At 39.2% G+C, this 18,057-nt stretch overlaps 1 pseudogene; it reads right to left on the bottom strand.

The window, feature by feature from the left end:
- Positions 1–10,420: 10,420 nt before the first annotated feature.
- Positions 10,421–10,831, bottom strand: LOC131765079 (ATP synthase F(0) complex subunit C1, mitochondrial pseudogene; annotated as a pseudogene).
- Between the last annotated feature and the right edge of the window lie 7,226 nt (positions 10,832–18,057).

The following is an 18,057-nucleotide window of genomic DNA, read 5'->3' as shown; positions in this document are numbered from 1 at the left end:
TGGATGTTGATGGCAGCTTTATTCATAATTGCCAAAACTTGGAAGCAACCAATAGTCTTTCAGTAGGTGAATGGATAAACTGTGGTACATCCAGACATTGGAATATTATTCAGTGCTAAAAAGAAGTGAACTATCAAGACGTGAAAAGACACGCAGGAGCCTTGGGAATTCCCTGGCAGTCCAGTGGTTAGGACTCTGTGCTTTCACTGCTGAGGGTTTGGGTTCAATCCCTGATCTGGGAACTAAGATCCTGTAAGCTGTGTGGCATGGCCAAAAAAAAAAAAAAAAGCCATAGAGGAACCTTAAATGCATATTATTAAGTGAAAGAAACCAATCATACTGTATGATTCCAACATCTGGAAAAGGCAAAACTATGGAGAGAGTAAGAATTTTACCCAGGGGGTAGGGGATGGGGAGGGATGAATAGGTGGAGCACAGAAGATTTTTAGGGCAGTGAAAATACTCGTTGGTATTATAATGATGAATACATGTCATTATACATTTGTCCAAACTCATAGAATGTACAATACCAAGAGTAAACCCCAATGTAAACTATGGACTTTGAGGGATTATGATGTCTCAATGCAAGTTTTAATTAATTAAGGTTATTTATTTATTTATTTAGGCTGTATTAGGTCTTTGCTGCTGCGTGCCGGCTTTCTCTAGTTGTGGCAGGCAGGGACTACTCTTTGTTGTGATGCGCGGGCTTCTCATTGTCGTGGCTTCTCTTGTTGCAGAGCACGGGCTCTAGGCACACAGGCTTCAGTAGTTGTGGCATGTGGGCTCACTAGCGCATGGGCTTAGTTGCTCCGCAGCATGTGGGATATTCCCGGACCAGGGCTCGAACCCCTGTCACCTGCATTGGTAGGCGGAATCTTAACCACCGCACCACCAGGGAAGCCCTCAATGCAAGTTTATAAATTGTAACAAATGTACTGCTCTGGTGAGGGATGTTGATAATGGGGGAGACTATGCATGTGTGGGCAGGGGTTATACAGAAACTCTCTATACCTTCCCCTTAATTTTGTTGTGATTCTAAAATTGCCCTAAAAAGAAAATCTTAATAAACAAACAAACCCTAGAGGCAACATCAAACTTAATGTTGAGAAACTGGATGCTTTCCCCCTATGGGGAACAAGGCAAGGAAGTCCTCTCTCATCTTTCATATTCTTCTTATACTGGAAGTCCTAGTTAGTGTAACAAGACAAAGAAATGAAATTTAAAAATATACAGATTTTGTTTCTTCACAGACGACGATTCCCTACGCACAAAATCCCAAAGAATCAACCAAAAAATCACCCCCCATCCCCAACTCCTGGAACTAATAAGAAGGTATAGCAAAGTTGCAGGATACAAGATTAATATACAAAAGTAAATAGATTTCCTATATACCAGCAATAAACACTTGGAATTTGAAATTAAAAAACAATATCACTTATAATAGCATACAAAATTTAAAATGTAATAAAATATGTATAATATCTATATGAGGAAAACCACAAAACTGATAGAATAAATAAAAGACGATCTAAATAAATAGATATTCCTTGTTCACTGGAAGATGCAATATTGTTAAGATTCCATATGTCTGTCAATTTATCTATATATTCAACACAATCCCAATCAAAACTGCAATAAGCTATGCTATTTTGTAGCTATGATTCTAAAGTCTAGGGCTTCCCTGGTGCCGCAGTGGTTGAGAATCCTCCTGCCAATGCAGGGGACACGGGTTCAAGCCCTGGTCCGGGAAGATCCCACGTGCCACTGAGCAACTAAGCCCGTGAGCCACAACTACTGAACCTACATGCTGCATCTACTGAAGCCCATGTGCTCTAGAGCCCGTGCTCTGCAACAAGAGAAGCTACTGCAATGAGAAGCCCACACACTGCAACAAGGACCCAACACAGCCAAAAATAATAAATAAATAGATAAAAATTAATTAATTAAAAAGAATAAAATAAAGTCTATGGGAAGGCAAAAGACCTAGAGTAATCAAAATAATACTGAATAAAAAGAATGGAGTTGGAGGACTCACAACACCCAGTTTTAAGACTAACTAGAAAGCTATAATAATTAAGACAGCATGGTGTTAAAAGAATAGGTGCATAAATTAATGGAACAGAATTGAGAGCTGAGAAGTAGATATACACAAATACAGGCAAATGATCTTTCACAAAGAAGCAAAGATGGATAATTCCATGGCGGGTAATGATAGTCTTTTTTTTTTCCTTCCAGTGTTATTGAGAACTGTTTGACATATAGCACTATATAAGTTTAAGAGGTACACCATAATGAATTGACTTACATACATCATGATATGATTATCATAGTAAGTTTGTTGAACATCCATCATCTCATAGATATAAAATTAAAGAAATAGAAAAAAATTTTTTTCCGTGACTAGAACTCTTAGGATTTACTCTTAATAACTTTCATAGATAACATACAGCAGTGTTAATTATATTTATCATGTTTTACATTACATCTGTAGTACTTATTTATCTTGTAACTGGAAGTTTGTACCTTTTGACTGCTTTCATCCAATTTCCCTCCCCCACCCCAACCTCTGGTAACTGTAAATCTGATCTCTTTTGCTATGAGTTTGTTTTTGAAGTATAAATAACCTACAATACTATGTTATTACAATATAGTGATTCAATATTTCTGTAAATTTCAAAATGATCACCATGATAAGTCTAGTTACCATTTGATACCATACTAAGATATTACTTAGTTATTGCCTATTTCTTCTTTTGTTCTCATCACTTGTGATTTGATGAGTCTTTAGTGTTATGTTTGGATTCCTTTCTCTTTTCTGTGTGTGTATCTATTATAGATTTTTGCTTTGAGGTTTATATATAGCAATCTACATAGACATCCTATACCTCCCAGTGGTGCTTGCCCCTCTCTTCAGTAGAGCTATATGCTCTAGGGGTGCCCCCTATGGGGGCTGCATGAGTCCTTCTCTTGTGACCGGCTGACAACTCTGGGTGGTCTGGTAGGCATGGCCAGCCCCCAGTCTGATTGGTTGCCAGGCCCTGCCTTGTGTGGAGGCCTATGGTGGGCAGGGCCAGGTCACAAGGTGGCTGGTTGTGAAGCTTGAGGTGTCCAGGGGCTAGTGCCGGCCCAGGGGTGGGCAGAGCCGGGTTCTGGGGTTGGTGGTTGTGGACCAGGAGTCCTGAATCTAGTGTCCACCTGCTGGTGAGTGGGCCAGTTCCTGACATGGCTGGCTGTGGCGTCAGATGTGTCCCAAAGCTGGTGTTGGCCCACTGGTGAGTGGGACTGAATCCTGGGGTGGCTAGCTGAGGGGGTCCTTGATGTCTCAGAGCAGGTGTCAGCTTGCTGGTAGACAGAACTAGGTCCTGGGGTCTCTGGCTGCAGAGACCCAATTTTGTTCTTTTTTATGGCTGAGTAATATTCCATTGTATATATGTACCGCATCTTCTTTATCCATTCATCTATTATTGGACATTTAGGTTGTTTCCATGTCCTGGCTATTGTAAATAGTGCTGCACTGAACATTGGGGTACATGTGTCCTTTTGAATTATGGTTTTCTCTGGGTATATGCCCAGTAGTGGGATTGCTGGGTCATATGGTAGTTCTATTTTTAGTTTTTTGAGGAACCTCCATACTGTTCTCCATAGTGGCTGCACCAATTTACATTCCCACCAACAGTTCAAGAGTGTTCCCTTTTCTCCACACCCTCTCCAACACCTATTGTTTGTACATTTTTTGATGATGGCCATTCTGACTGGTGTGAGGTGATACCTCATTGTAGTTTTGATTTGCATTTCTCTAATGATTAGTGATGTTGAGCATCTTTTCATGTGCCTCTTGGCCATCTGTGTGTCTTCTTTGGAGAAATGTCTATTTAGGTCTTCTGCCCATTTTTAAATTGGGTTGTTTGTTTTTTTTGATATTGAGCTCCATGAGCTGTTTGTATATTTTGGAGATTAATCCTTTGTCAGTTGCTTCATTTGCAAATATTTTCTCCCATTCCAAGGGTTGTCTTTTCGTCTTGTTTATGGTTTCCTTTGCTGTACAAAAGCTTTTAAGTTTCATTAGGTCCCATTTGTTTATTTTTGTTTTTATTTTCATTACTCTAGGAGGTGGGTCAAAAAAGATCTTGCTGTGGTTTATGTCAAAGAGTATTTTTCCTATGTTTTCTTATAAGAGTTTTATACTGTCTGCTCTTACATTTAAGTCTTTAATCCAGTTAGAGTTTATTTTTGTGTATGGTGTTAGGGAGTGTTCTAATTTCATTCATTTTCACGTAGCTGTCCAGTTTTCCCAGCAACACTTATTGAAGAAGCTGTCTTTTCTCCATTGTATGTTCTTGCCTCATTGTCATAAATTAGGTGCCCTTATGTCCGTGGGTTTATCTCTGGGCATTCTATCCTGTACCATTGATTTATACTTCTGTTTTTTGTGCCAGTACCATACTGTCTTGATTACTGTAGATTTGTGGTATAGTTTGAAGTTGGGGAGCCTGATTCCTCCAACTCCGTTTTTCTTTCTCAAGATTGCTTTGGCTATTTGGGGTCTTTTGTGTTTCCATACGAATTGTGAAATTTTTTGTTCTAATTCTGTGAAGAATGCCATTGGTAGTTTGATAGGGATTGCACTGAATCTGTAGATTGCTTTAGTATTGTAGTCATTTTCACAATATTGATCCTTCCAATCCAAGAACATGGTGTATTTTTCCATCTGTTTATGTCATCTTTGATATCTTTCATCAGTTTTTTATAGTTTTCTGAGTACAGGTTTTTCACCGCCTTAGGCAGGTTTATTCCTAGGTATTTTATTCTTTTTGTTGCAGTGGTAAATGGGAGAGTTTCCTTACTTTCTCTTTCTGATTTTTCATTGTTGGTGTATGGGAATGCCAGAGATTTCTGTGCATTAATTTTGTATCCTGCAACCTTACCAAATTTATTGATTAGTTCTAGTAGTTTTCTAATGTCAGCTTTAGTATTTTCTATGTATACTATCATGTTATCAGCAAACATTGACAGTTTTACTTCTTCTTTTCCAATTTGTATTCCTTTTATTTCTTTTTCTTCTCTGATTGCCGTGTCTAGGACTTCCAAAACTATGTTGAATGAGAGTGGTGAGAGTGGATATCCTTGTCTTGCTCCTGATCTTAGTGAAAATGCTTTCAGTTTTTCACCATTGATTATGATGCTTGCTGTGGGTTTGTCATATATGGTCTTTAGCATGTTGAGGTAGGTTCCCTCTGTGCCCATTTTCTGGAGAGTTTTTGTCATAAATGGGTGTTGAATTTTGTCAAAAGCTTTTTCTGCATCTATTGAGATGATCGTAAGGTTTTTATTCCTTAATTTGTTAATATGGTGTATCACATTGATTGATTTGCGTATATTGAAGAATCCTTGCATCCCTGGGATAAATCCCTCTTGATCATGGTGTACGATCCTTTTAATGTGCTATTGCATTCTGTTTGCTAGTATTTTGTTGAGGATTTTTGCATCTATGTTCATCAGTGATATCGGTCTGTAATTTTCTTTTTCTGTGATATCTTTGTCTGGTTTTGGTATCAGCATGATCGTGGCTTTGTAGAATGAATTTGGGAGTGTTTCTCCCTCTGCAATTTTTTGGAAGAATTTGAGAAGGATCAGTGTTAGCTCTTCTCTAAATGTTTGATGGAATTTGCCTGTGAAGTCATCTGGTCCTGGACTTTTGTTTGTTGGAAGATTTTTAGTTAGAGTTTCAATTTCATTACTTGTGATCTGTTTTATATTTTCTAATAATTCCTGGTTCAGTCTTGGAAAATTGTACCTTTCCAAGAATTTGTCCATTTCTTCATGGTTGTCCATTTTATTGGCATATAGTTGTTTGTGGTAGTCTCTTATAATCCTTTGTATTTCTGCAGTTGTGATTTCTCCTATTTCATTTCTAATTTTATTGATTTGTGTCCTCTCCCATTTTTTCTTGATGAGTCTGGGTAAGGGTTTATCAATTTTGTTTATCTTCTCAAAGAACCAGATTTTAGTTTTATTGATCTTTGCTATTGTTTTCTTCATTTCTATTTCATTTATTTCTGCTCTGATCTTTATGATTTCTTTCCTTCTACTGACTTTGGGTTTTCTTTGTTCTCCTTTGTCAAGTTGTTTTAAGTGTAGGGTTCGATTCTTTATTTGAGATATTTCTCTTTTCTTGAGGTGAGATTGAATTGCTAAAAAATTCCCTCTTAGAACTGCTTTTGCTGCGTCCCATAGGTTCTAGGACATTGTGTTTTCTTTGTCATTTGTTTCATGTATTTTTAAATTTCTTCTTTGATTTCTACAGTGATCTCTTGGTTATTTAGTAGTGCACTGTTTAGCCTCCATATATTTGTGTTTTTTACAGTTTTTTTCCTGTAATTGATTTCTAATCTCATAGCATTGTGGTCAGAAAAGATGCTTGATATGACTTTAATTTTCTTTAATTTTTTGAGGCTTGATTTGTGACCCAAGATGTGATCTATCCTGGAGAATGTTCCATGTGCACTAGAGAAGAAAGTGTATTCTGCCACTTTTGGGTGGAATGTTCTATAAATATCAATTATATCTATCTGGTCTGTTGTTATTTAAAGCTTGTGTTTCCTTATTTATTTTCTGTTTGGATGATCTGTCCATTGGTGTATGTGGGGTGTTAAAATCCCCTACTATTAATGTGTTACTGTAGATTTCTCCTTTCATGGTTGTTAGCATTTGCCTTATGTGTTGAGGTGCTCCTATGTTGGATGCAAAAACATTTATAATTGTTATATCTTCTTCTTGGATTGATCCCTTGATCATTATGTAGTGTCCCTCCTTATCTTTTCTAACAGTCTTTATTTTAAAGTCTATTTTATCTGATATGAGTATTGCTACTCAAGCTTTCTTTTGATTTCCATTTGCACAGAATATCTTTTTCTGTCCATTCACTTTCAGTCTGTATGTGTCCCTAGGTCGGAAGTGGGTCTCTTGTAGGCAGCATATATATGGGTCTTGCTTTTGTATCCATTCAGCCAGTCTGTGTCGTTTGGTTGGGGCATTTAATCCATTTACATTCAAGGTTATTATCAATATATATGTTCCTATGACCATTTTCTTAATTGTTTTGCGTTTGTTTTTGTGGGTCTTTTTCTTCTCTTGTGTTTCCTGCTTAAAGAAGTTTCTTTGGCCTTTGTTGTAAAGCTGGTTTGGTGGTGCTGAATTCTCTTAGCTTTTCCTTGTCTGAAAAGCTTTTGACTTCCATCGAATCTGAATGAGATCCTTGCTGGGTAGAATAATCTTGGTTGTAGGTTTTTCTCTTTTATCACTTTAAATATGTCCTGCCACTCCCTTCTGGTCTGCTGAGTTTCTGCTAAAAAATCAGCTGATAACCTTACATGGATTCCTTTGTATGTTATTTTTTGTTTTTCCCTTGCTGCCTTAATATTTTTTCTTTGAATTTAATTTTTGTTACTTTGATTAATATGTGTCTTGGTGTGTTTTTCCTAGGGTTTATCCTGTATGGGACTCTCTGTGCTTCCTGGACTTGGGTGACTATTTCCTTTTCCATGTTAGGGAAGTTTTCCACTATAATCTTTTCAAATATTTTCTAAGACCCTTTTTTTTTCTCTTCTTCTTCTGGGACCCCTATAATTCAAATGTTGGTGCATTTAATGTTGTCCCCGAGGTCTCTGATACTGTCCTCAATTCTTTTCATTCTTTTTTCTTTATTCTGTTCCTTGGCATTTATTTCCACCATTTTGGCTTCCACCTCACTTATTCATCTGCCTCAGTTATTCTGTTATTTATTCCTTCTAGTGTATGTTTCATTTCAGTTATTGTATTGTTTAGCTCTGTTTGTTTGTTCTTTAGTTCTTCTATATCCTTGTTAAACATTTCTTGTATTTTCTTAATTTGTGCCTCCATTCTATTTCTGAGATTGTGGATCATCTTTACTATCATTACTCTGAATTCTTTTTCAGGTACATTGCCTATTTCCTCTTCATTTATTTGGTCTTGTAGGTGTTTACCTTGCTCCTTCATCTGTGACATACTGTTTTGCCATCTCTCTCTCTCTTTTTTAATAGGTGGGATTGTGTTCCTGTCTTACTGGTTGTTTGGCCTGAGGCTTCCAACACTGCTGTTTGTAGGCTATTGAGTAGAGCTGGGTCTTGGTACTGAGATGAGGAACTCTGTGTGACCTCACTCCAATGAATATTCCCTGGGGTCTGAAGTTCTCTTTTAGTCCAGTGGTTTGAACTTGGAGCTCCCACTGCAGGAGCTTTGGCCTGACCCTGGGCTCATGAGCCAAGATCCCACAAGCTGCGTGGGGTGGCAAAAATAAAAAACAAAATACAAAAAACAATAACAAAGTAAAAAATAAAATTAGACTAGAAAAATAACAGATATGTTAGAAAGAATATAAAAATAAAAATATAGATGAATCAACAACTGGAAACTACATCAGTACCACAATAGTGAAAAAAGAGGAGGAGGGAAAAGAAAAAGAAAAAAGGGAGAAAAAGACCTTGGCTGTGGAGGGTGGAGCCTAAGCAGGGCAAGGTTTGGGTGGTGGGCGGGATCAATGCTCAGGACCCACAGGGTTAGAAAAGGCCCTGGGGCTGTGTGGGGGGGGGCTTAGGCTCAAGGAACAGAAGGGCCCCAGGCGTGCCCCCCAACCCTGGTCTCAGAGGGTGGGGGACCTCACCTGGGAGACCAGCAGGCTTCCTGGGCTTGAGTGGGTGGAGCTGACACCCTCCTCTCCTCTCCTGCTCCTCCTGGAGTGCCCCTCCCACCTGCCTCTCCTTATATTCTGGGCCCCCCTCCTATGTCCCCAAGGACCCTCGTGGCCTGGAGGGGGGTTTGGAGGGCAGGGGATTGGCCTGGGAACTCAGCAGGCTCCCCAGGTCTGAGTGGGCAGGGCAAATGCCCTCTGCTCCTGTTTTGCTCCTTCCAGAGGGCCCCTTCCACCTGCCTCTTCTGATCTCCCCAGCCTCAGGGGTGCCGATCCTGTCTGGCCTCCACTTCTCCTTCCCCCCCAGTCCCCCTATGTCCTACCGGTTCACTTTGGGGTTCCTCCCATCTCCTTGGGCATTGGAGTCCCCCACCAGCGGCTGGCAGGTGCCCTAGTTGTGGGAGATGCCAACTCTGTGTCTTCCCACACCACCATCTTCCCAACTTTATTCTTTTATATGTGGACATCCAGTTTTCCCAACACCACTTCTGGAAAAGACTGTCATTTTGCCATTGAATGGTCTTGGCACCTCTGTCAAAAATTATTTAACAATATGCATGAGGGTGTATTTCTGGGCTCTCTGTTCCTTTCCATTTGTCTATATGTCTGTCTTTATGCCAGTACCACAGTGTTTTGATTATGGTAACTTTGTAATATGTTTGGAAATCAGGCCTCCAACTTTGTTATTTTTTTCAAGATTATTTTGGCTATTCAAGGTCTTGTGAGATTCCATATGAATTTTAGGCATTTCTAATTCTGTAAAAAATGTCCTTGGGATTTAGACAGTGATTGTATTGAATCTGTAGGTTGCTTTGGGTGCTACTGACATCTTAACAATATTGTCTTCCAACCCATGAACATGGGATGTGTTTTATTTATATACATCTTTAATTCCTTTCAGTAATGTTTTGTCATTTTCATTGTACAAGTCTTCACCTCTTTGGTTAATTCCTAAGTATTTTATTCTTTTTAATGCCATTGTAAATGGAATTGTGTTTGTTATTTCCTCTTCGGATAATTCATTGTTAGTGTTTAGAAATGCAACTGATTTTTTTTGTGTATTGACTTTGTATCCTGCTACTTTGCTGAATTCATTTATCAGTTCTAACAGGTTTTTGGTAGAATCTTTAGGATTTTATGCATATAAGATCATATTATTTGCAAACAGAGATAATTTTCTTTCTTTTTTTCGAGTTTAGATGCCTTTTTTTTTTCTTTGCCTAATTTCTCTGGCTAGAGCTTCTTGTACTTGGTTGAATAGAAGTGGTGAAAGTGGACATACTTGCCTTGTTCCTCATCTTAAAGGAAATGCTTTCAGTTTTCACCATTGAGTATGACATTTGCTGTGGGTTTTCCAGATATGGCTTGTACTGTGTTAAGGTAGCTTCCTTTGAAAGTCTTTGTCTAGTAACTGATGCATGTGTTTCTTCAGAGATGGCTTCTGGAGATTTATTTTCTTTCTTTAAATGAGTATTTCCTCATTTCTTTGTATGCCTTGTGATCATTGAAAATTTGGCATTTGAAAAAACAGTTGCATCTCCAATATTTGTAGACCAATATGGAAGACCTTTGCTAATTTATGGGCCCTTGAGGTTTTTTTCTTTTTTGAGTTTAGAGAAACATTGTGTTTAATGGTAAAGCTTAGCATACTCCAGCACCAGGCGTGGCCTGGAGTCCAAGCAGCAGGGGTGGGTAGGCGACCTCCATGGAGCCTCACATGGCGAAATTGATGAGGAAGTCGACCATCGGATAGAAGAGCCACATAGCCTCAGACAGGGCAAAGCCCAGAATGGCATAGGAGAAGAGCTGCTGCTTCAGAGATGGGTTCTTGGCATAGCCAATGATCAAGCTGCCAAATGCTCTTCCAATACCGGCCCCTGAACCAACCACACCAACTGTGGTGGCCCCAGCGCCAATAAACTTGGCCGCCGTGTCAGTGTCCTCGGAGACCACACTGGTCTGGAACTCCCGCCTGGCCACCTGAAGTGGGACACTGCTGTAGGAAGGCTGTTCAGATGGGATCTCTGGCCTCCTCAGGAAGGAGGCAGACTCAGGCCCGATCAGGCCCCTGGTACAAGAGTGGATCAGAGCAGGAGGAATGAGTAGTGCCACGGTGGTCTGCATTATTTCACTCTCCCAGCTTTAGCTCTAGGCCTCTGGGCCCTTGAGTTTTGTGGTCATCCGTGGGTAGAGGCTGAAGATATTATCAGATGTTTTCTATGAATGTATTCTGTCTGGGCTTGTGTGTGTGCTTCTTAAAAATTTCTTCTATATGCACAGCTGATTTCAAGTGTCTTAATTTTCCAAAGAGCCTCACTCCAACTTATTCTCAGAGCCTTAGATGCTCTATTTATTTCTCTATTATTATTGAGAAATATTATTACTTGTAATGTCTTTCCCCCAAGCATCTGTATGTATGCAGCTCCTCTGCAGTTTTCGCATATCATGGCACCCACTACTGTCTTCTGTGGCCTCTGCCAGTCTGAAATCCAAATTATGCCACCATTCCCTTTTTGAGCTCCAAGCCAGGTGAGATAGAAGCCAGTCTCTGTGTCAGTCTACAGATCAAAATGTTGCAAACAAGTTATTCTCTGCTCCTTCTGTCCTGAGGAATGGAACTGGGGACCAGGCCACTTCATTCTGATCACACTGTGCTATACTGGGTGGGATAAGGGTGAGTAAAAACGCTGTGACATTTCCTACCATTCTGAATGTGATGTTTTTCTTGATGGGGCGTCTGCTTGGTTGCTGTAGATCTTTGACCGGTTTCCAGAGCTCCTGTAAAGTTATTTTAGTCCATCTGTAGTGTTTTGTTTAATGCTCCCCCTCAGGAAAAATGGCCTGGAGCTTCACAGTCCACCATCACTCCTGGTGAAGAGTTTTTAGATACAACACAAAAAGCAGTCCTTGGAAGAAAAAATTGATAAGTTAGACCTTCTTAAAATTAAAAGCTTCTTCTCTGAAAAAGACACTGTTAAGAGAATTGAGAGACAAGCCACAGCTCTGGAGAAAATACTTATAAAACACATATCTGATAAAGGACAGGTATCCAAATTATACAAAGAATTCTGAACAATAAGAAAACAAACAACCCAGTTTAAAAGTGGGCAAAGTATCTGCTCCGACACCTCACCAAAGAGTATGTCAAATAATCACAAGAAAAGATGTTCAGTATCATTTGTCATTAGGGAATTGCAAATTAAAACAACATTGAGATACTGCTAACAACTATTAGAATAGATAAAAGTCATAAAACTATATCAATTGCTGGCAAGGGTGCAGAATAGAAGGAACTCTTGTTCACTGCTGTGGGAATGCAAAATGGTACAGGCAATTTGGAAGACAATTTGGCAATTTCTCGCCATGCAACCCAGCAAATTGTGCTCCTAGGTATTTACCCAAGTGACTTGAAAATCTATGTCCACAAAAATCTGTATATAAAGGTTTATAGCAGCTTTATTCATAAACAACCCAAACTGGAAGCATTCAAGGTGTCCTTCAATAGGTGAAAGTATAAACAAACTTTGGTCTATCTATACAATGGAATATTACTCAGAAATAAAAAGAAATGAGCTATCAGCCCATGAAAAGACATAGTTTAATCCTAAGTGCATGTTCCTAACCAAAAGAAACCAGTGTGAAAAGGCTACATACTGTATTATTTGCATCATGGGACATCCTGGAAAAGGCAAAACTATGGTTAAAAGATCAGTGGTTTGCAGGTGTTTGGGGGGAAGGTGGGAGGGTTGAATAAATGAAGCACAGATTTTTTTTTTTAGGGTGGTGAAAATATTCTGTATGATACTGTAATTGTGGATATGTGACACTACGCATTTGTCAGAACCTATAGAACTTTCCAGCACAAAGAATGAACCTTACTGAAATAGATAGCTAGTGGGAAGCAGCTGCACAGCACAGGGGGAATCAGCTTGGTGCTTTGTGACCACCTAGAGGGGTGGATAGGGAGGGTGGGAGGGAGACGCAAGAGGGATACCTATAGCTGATTCACTTTGTTACACAGCAGCAACTAACAACAGTGTAAAGCAATTATACTCCAATAAAGATGTTAAAAAAATATTAGGAGGAAAAAAAGAATGAACCTTACTGTACAAAAATTTAAAAAAAAATCATTTAGGAAGATCCCAGGATGGAATGAAGAATATGACAAAACAATCTAACTTTATTACAAATGTATGAAACAACTTCATTGAAGGGGACAGGGGAAAAGTTGCTGACCTAAATAACTTTGGAAATGAGTGTAGTCTGTAAGACCAAAAGCAAAAGAAACTGCACATTAGCACTCTACCCTAGTTGATAAAGTTTCCCATATGAGCTCCGGTTAACAATTCTGATACTGTAAACTGGAATTGAGTAATTTAGTAAATGGATAGCAGATGGTGGGGTCCAGTCTTCTCATTGTTGGCGTGGGAGTTTACACATACACAAAGGGAGGAAGCTAGGATGTTCCATATCATACTTAATGAGAGACATTAGTATGACTCATGTTTAGCTTAACATAGATACATATAGAAATAATTATAGATACGTATATGTACGTGAATTAGTATGCACATGTATAATTTCCTTGCCTTGTTAGCTGAGAGAGCCTAGAAGCAATGATCCTCTGGTAGCAACAAGCATACCTCGCACTCAGATCTTGGTTTCCAGTACCATTCTCCAATAAAAGGAACTGGGGTCCTTGGAGAAATCGCTGATTAGGGCAGAAAATATATAAGATCAGACTGGAGACTATTGCCAGAAAATAAGGAAGCTCTCAGACGACTTCTGCCAAAAAAACCCGCGCTGATGGTAGCGTGCAACAGGGCACAGAACCAATGGAAAGAGTTCCCAGTGGCCAAAGCTGAAACATTTTTGCACAATAAAGTAATACTGGATTATAACCCAAAGCATAAAATAAAGTTCCATGAGTATATACTGATACAAATAAATAATCGACTAAATGAATGCATGAATGAATGAATAAAAAAATAAATGGAAGAGAAGAGACAGAACTCCCAGGCAGAAGAATTCCAAATAATTTATGTAGATATTCCATCATCAGGGAGGTAGAGCACAACTCCCACTTCTTAAGTCTGAGCTGCAGAGAGTGACTTCATTCCAAAGACTACAGCGTGAAAACGAGGAATAAGAGAGTACAGATGGTTCCTGACATACAACGGTTTGACTTGTGATTTTTATACTTTATGATGGTGCAAAAATGATACATATTCAGTAGGAACTGTACTTTGAATTTTGATTTTTTCCTGGCTAGCAATATTTGGTACGATACTCCTTCATGATGCCGGGCGGTGGCAGTGAGCCTCAGCTCCCGGTCAGCTGTGTGATCACAAGGGTCAACAACAGACACACTTAGCATCAGTCTGTATCCAGACAACCACCGTGGTTTTCATTTTCAGTACAGTATTCAATAAATTACATATCTCATTCAACACTTTATTGTAAAATAGGCTTTGTGTTAGGTGATTTTGCCCAACTGTACGCTAATGTAAGTTTTCTGAGTGTGTTTAGTATAGGTTAGGCTAAGCTATGATGTTCGGTAGGTGAGGTGTATCAAATGTATTTTCGACATGATATTTTCAACTTATGATCTGTTTATCAGGATGTTACCCCATCATAAGTCGAGGAAGATCTGTAAATTTTATAGTGGAGAAACCTGACAGACACTGCCTCCACCAGGATGTAGGTCAAGATCAACAGTGATAAGTGATGTTAATAGTATATACTCTTCATATAATGTAATGAAAATGGCAGTATACCTCTGTAGTGTTCCTCCCAAGAACACATAACCCCAGTCTAATCATGAGAAAAACATCAGAAGAATCCAAATTGAGGGACATTCTATAAAATGCCTGACCGGTATTCACAAAATTGTCAAGGTCATAAAAAACAAGGAAAGTCAGGGAACGTGTCACAGCCAAGAGAAACCTAAGGACCCATGATGACGACATGTAATGTGGAATCCTGGATGGCATCCTGGAACAGAAAAAGGACACTGGGTAAAATCTAAAGAAATAAGAATGAAATATGGACTTTAGTTAATAATAATAATGTCCCAATATTGGTTCCTTAATTATAACAATAATTATAATTACCATACTAATGTAAGATATAAATGATGTAAGATATAAATACTGGGGTGTATGGCAACTCTCAGTACTATTTTTGCAGTAATTGGAACAGGCACCATTTACTTATACTTTTTTTGGCCTCACCTCGTTTGTTTTTCCCCAGCCTCCTCTGAGGTAGATGGTCCTGTATTGGTGTTGGAAACGAAGGCTGAAGAGCTGGGATTGAAATCCAGTCCAGACCAGCTCCACAGTCCCTGTACCCATTGTATATTCCACTTCTCAATGCTCTTCAGCCAAAGACCACCAGGAGCATACTTGTAGTTGTATAATTTGAGCATATGCTTTGTTGATGAGGGAGAATACACACCATTGTGAACCTTGTTGTGTTCCAGCAATAGTGTGTGAAAAAGAACCTATTACAGGGTTTGACCTCTGATTAGGTCATTGGAGGGTATGTCTATGCTGCAGATTCAGTGCTGTTAGAATGTTGTCAAATTAGGAATGAAAGTGGGGACCTTACTACCAACCTTACAGAAATAAAAAGGAATATAAGCGAATACTATGAATATCTGTATGTCAACAAATTAGATAACCTAGATGAAATGGATAAGTTCATAGAAACACATAAACTACCAAATTGACTCAAGAAGAAATAGACATTCTGAATAGACTTCTAACAAGTAAAGAGATTGAGTCACTGATAAGATTTCTAACAAAGAAAAGCCCTAGTCCAACTAGCTTCACTGATGATTCTACTAAATATTCAAAGAAAAACTAACACATTCTTTTTAAAAAAATTAATTTATTTTTATTGGAGTATAGTTGCTTAACAATGTTGTATTAGTTTCTACTGTACAGCAAAGTGAATCAGCTATACGTATACAAATATCCCTTCTTTTTTGGATTTCCTTCCTGTTTAGGTCACCACAGAGCATTGAGTAGAGTTCCCTGTGCTACACAGTAGGTTCTCATTAGTAATCTATTTTTTTTTTTTTTTTTTTTTTTTTTTTTTGCGGTATGCGGGCCTCTCACTGCCGTGGCCTCTCCCGTTGCGGAGCACAGGCTCCGGACGCGAAGGCCCAGCGGCCATGGCTCACGGGCTTAGCCGCTCCGCGGCATGTGGGATCTTCCCGGACCAGGGCACGAACCCGTGACCCCTGCATCGGCAGGCGGAGTCTCAACCACTGCGCCACCAGGGAAGCCCAGTAATCTATTTTATACATAGTATCAGTAGTGTATATATGTCAATCCCCATCTCCCAATTCATCCCACCCCACCCCTGTTCTCTATGTCTGTGTCTCTATTTCAGCTTTGCAAATAAGATCACCTATACCATTTTTTTAGATTCCACATATATGCATTAGTATATGATATTTGTTTTTCTCTTTCTGACTTACTTCACTCTGTATAACAGTCTCTAGGTCCATCCACATCTCTACAAATGACGCAATTTTGTTCCTTTTAATGGCTGAGTAATATTCCATTGTATATATGTACCACATCTTCTTTATCCAGTCCTCTGTTGATGGACATTTAGGTTGTTTCAATGTCCTGGCTATTGTAAATAGTGCTACAGTGAACATTGGGGTGCATGTGTCTGTTTTTTTTTAAATTTAAAAAAAGTTTTAATTTTTTAATTAAAAATTATTTTTGGCTGTGTTGGGTCTTCGTTGCTGCACGCGGGCTTTCTCTAGTTGCAGCGAGTAGGGGCTACTCTTCATTGTGGTGCGTGGGCTTCTCATTGCGGTGGCTTCTCTTATTGCGGAGCACGGGCTCTAGGTGCGTGGGCTTCAGTAGTTGTGGCACCCGGGCTCCGTAGTTGTGGCTCGAAGACTCTAGAGCGCAGGCTCAGTAGTTGTGGCGCACGGGCTTAGTTGCTCCAAGGCATGTGGGATTTTCCCGGATCAGGGCTTGAACCCATGTCCCCTGCATTGGCAGGTAGATTCTTAACCACTGTGCCACCAGGGAATTCCCGTGCATGTGTCTTTTTGAATGAAGGTTTTCTCAGGGTATATGCCCAGCAGTGGGATTGCTGGGTCATATGGTAGTTCTATTTTTAGCTTTTAAAGGAACCTCCATACTCTTCTCCATAGTGGCGGTATCAATTTACATTCCCACCAACAGTGCAAAAGGGTTCCCTTTTCTCCACACCCTCTGCAGCATTTATTGTTTGTACATTTTTTTGATGATGGCCATTCTGACTGGTATGAGGTGATACCTCACTGTAGATTTGATTTGCATTTCTCTAATAATTAGTGATGTTGAGCATCTTTTCGTGAGTCTTGGCCATCTGTGTGTCTTCTTTGGAGAAATGTCTCTTTAGGTGTTCTGGCCATTTTATGATTGGGGTGTTTGCTTTTTGATATTGAGCTGCATGAACTGTTTGTATATTGTGGAGATTAATACTGTCAGTTGCTTCATTTGCAAATATTTTCTCCCATTCTGAGGGTTGTCTTTTTGTCTTGCGTATGGTTTCCTTTGCTGTACAAAAGCTTTTAGGTTTAATTAGCTCCCATTTGTTAAAAACTAACACATTCTTTTAAAACTATTTCAAAAAAGAGGAAAAAATACTTCTTAACTCATTCTTTGAAACCACTACTACCCTGAAACCAAAGCCAAAGACATTACAAGAAAAGAAAACTGTAGACCAATATACCTTATTAATATAGGTGCAAAAATCCTCAAAAAACCCCCAAAACCAAAAAACATAGCAAACAAATCCAGCAGTATATTAAAAGGATTATAACATCATGATCAAGTGAGATATATTCCAGGGATGCAAGGTTGATTCAACATACAAAATCTATCAGTGTAATACACCACATCAACAGAATAAAGAAAGAAATCCACATGATCATTTTAATAGATGAAAAGCATTTGACAAAAATCCAGCACCTTTCATGATAGAAACATTCAATAAACTATTAGTAGAAAGGAACTTCCTCTGTCTGACAAAGAGCATCTATGAAAAATCCACAGTTCACATCATACTTAATGGTTTAAGACTGAAACCTAGGACTTCCCTGGTGGTCCAGTGGGTAAGACTCTGCGCTCCCAATACAGGGGGCCCAGGTTTGATCCCACCCCATGCATGCCACACTGAAGATCCCACGGGCCGCAACTAAGACCTGGCGCAGCCTAAATAAATAAATAAATACTGAAAACTTTCCTCCTAATATCAGTATCAAGACAATGATGTATGCTCTTGCCACTTTTATTCTACATTGGATAGGACTTACTAGCCAGATAAATTAGGCAAGA

Source organism: Kogia breviceps, chromosome 11, assembly GCF_026419965.1.
Source record: "Kogia breviceps isolate mKogBre1 chromosome 11, mKogBre1 haplotype 1, whole genome shotgun sequence".
Taxonomy (NCBI): Eukaryota; Metazoa; Chordata; class Mammalia; order Artiodactyla; family Physeteridae; genus Kogia; species Kogia breviceps.
Note: the sequence above shows the minus strand (reverse complement) of the source record. Positions and strands in the feature narration are given on the sequence as shown.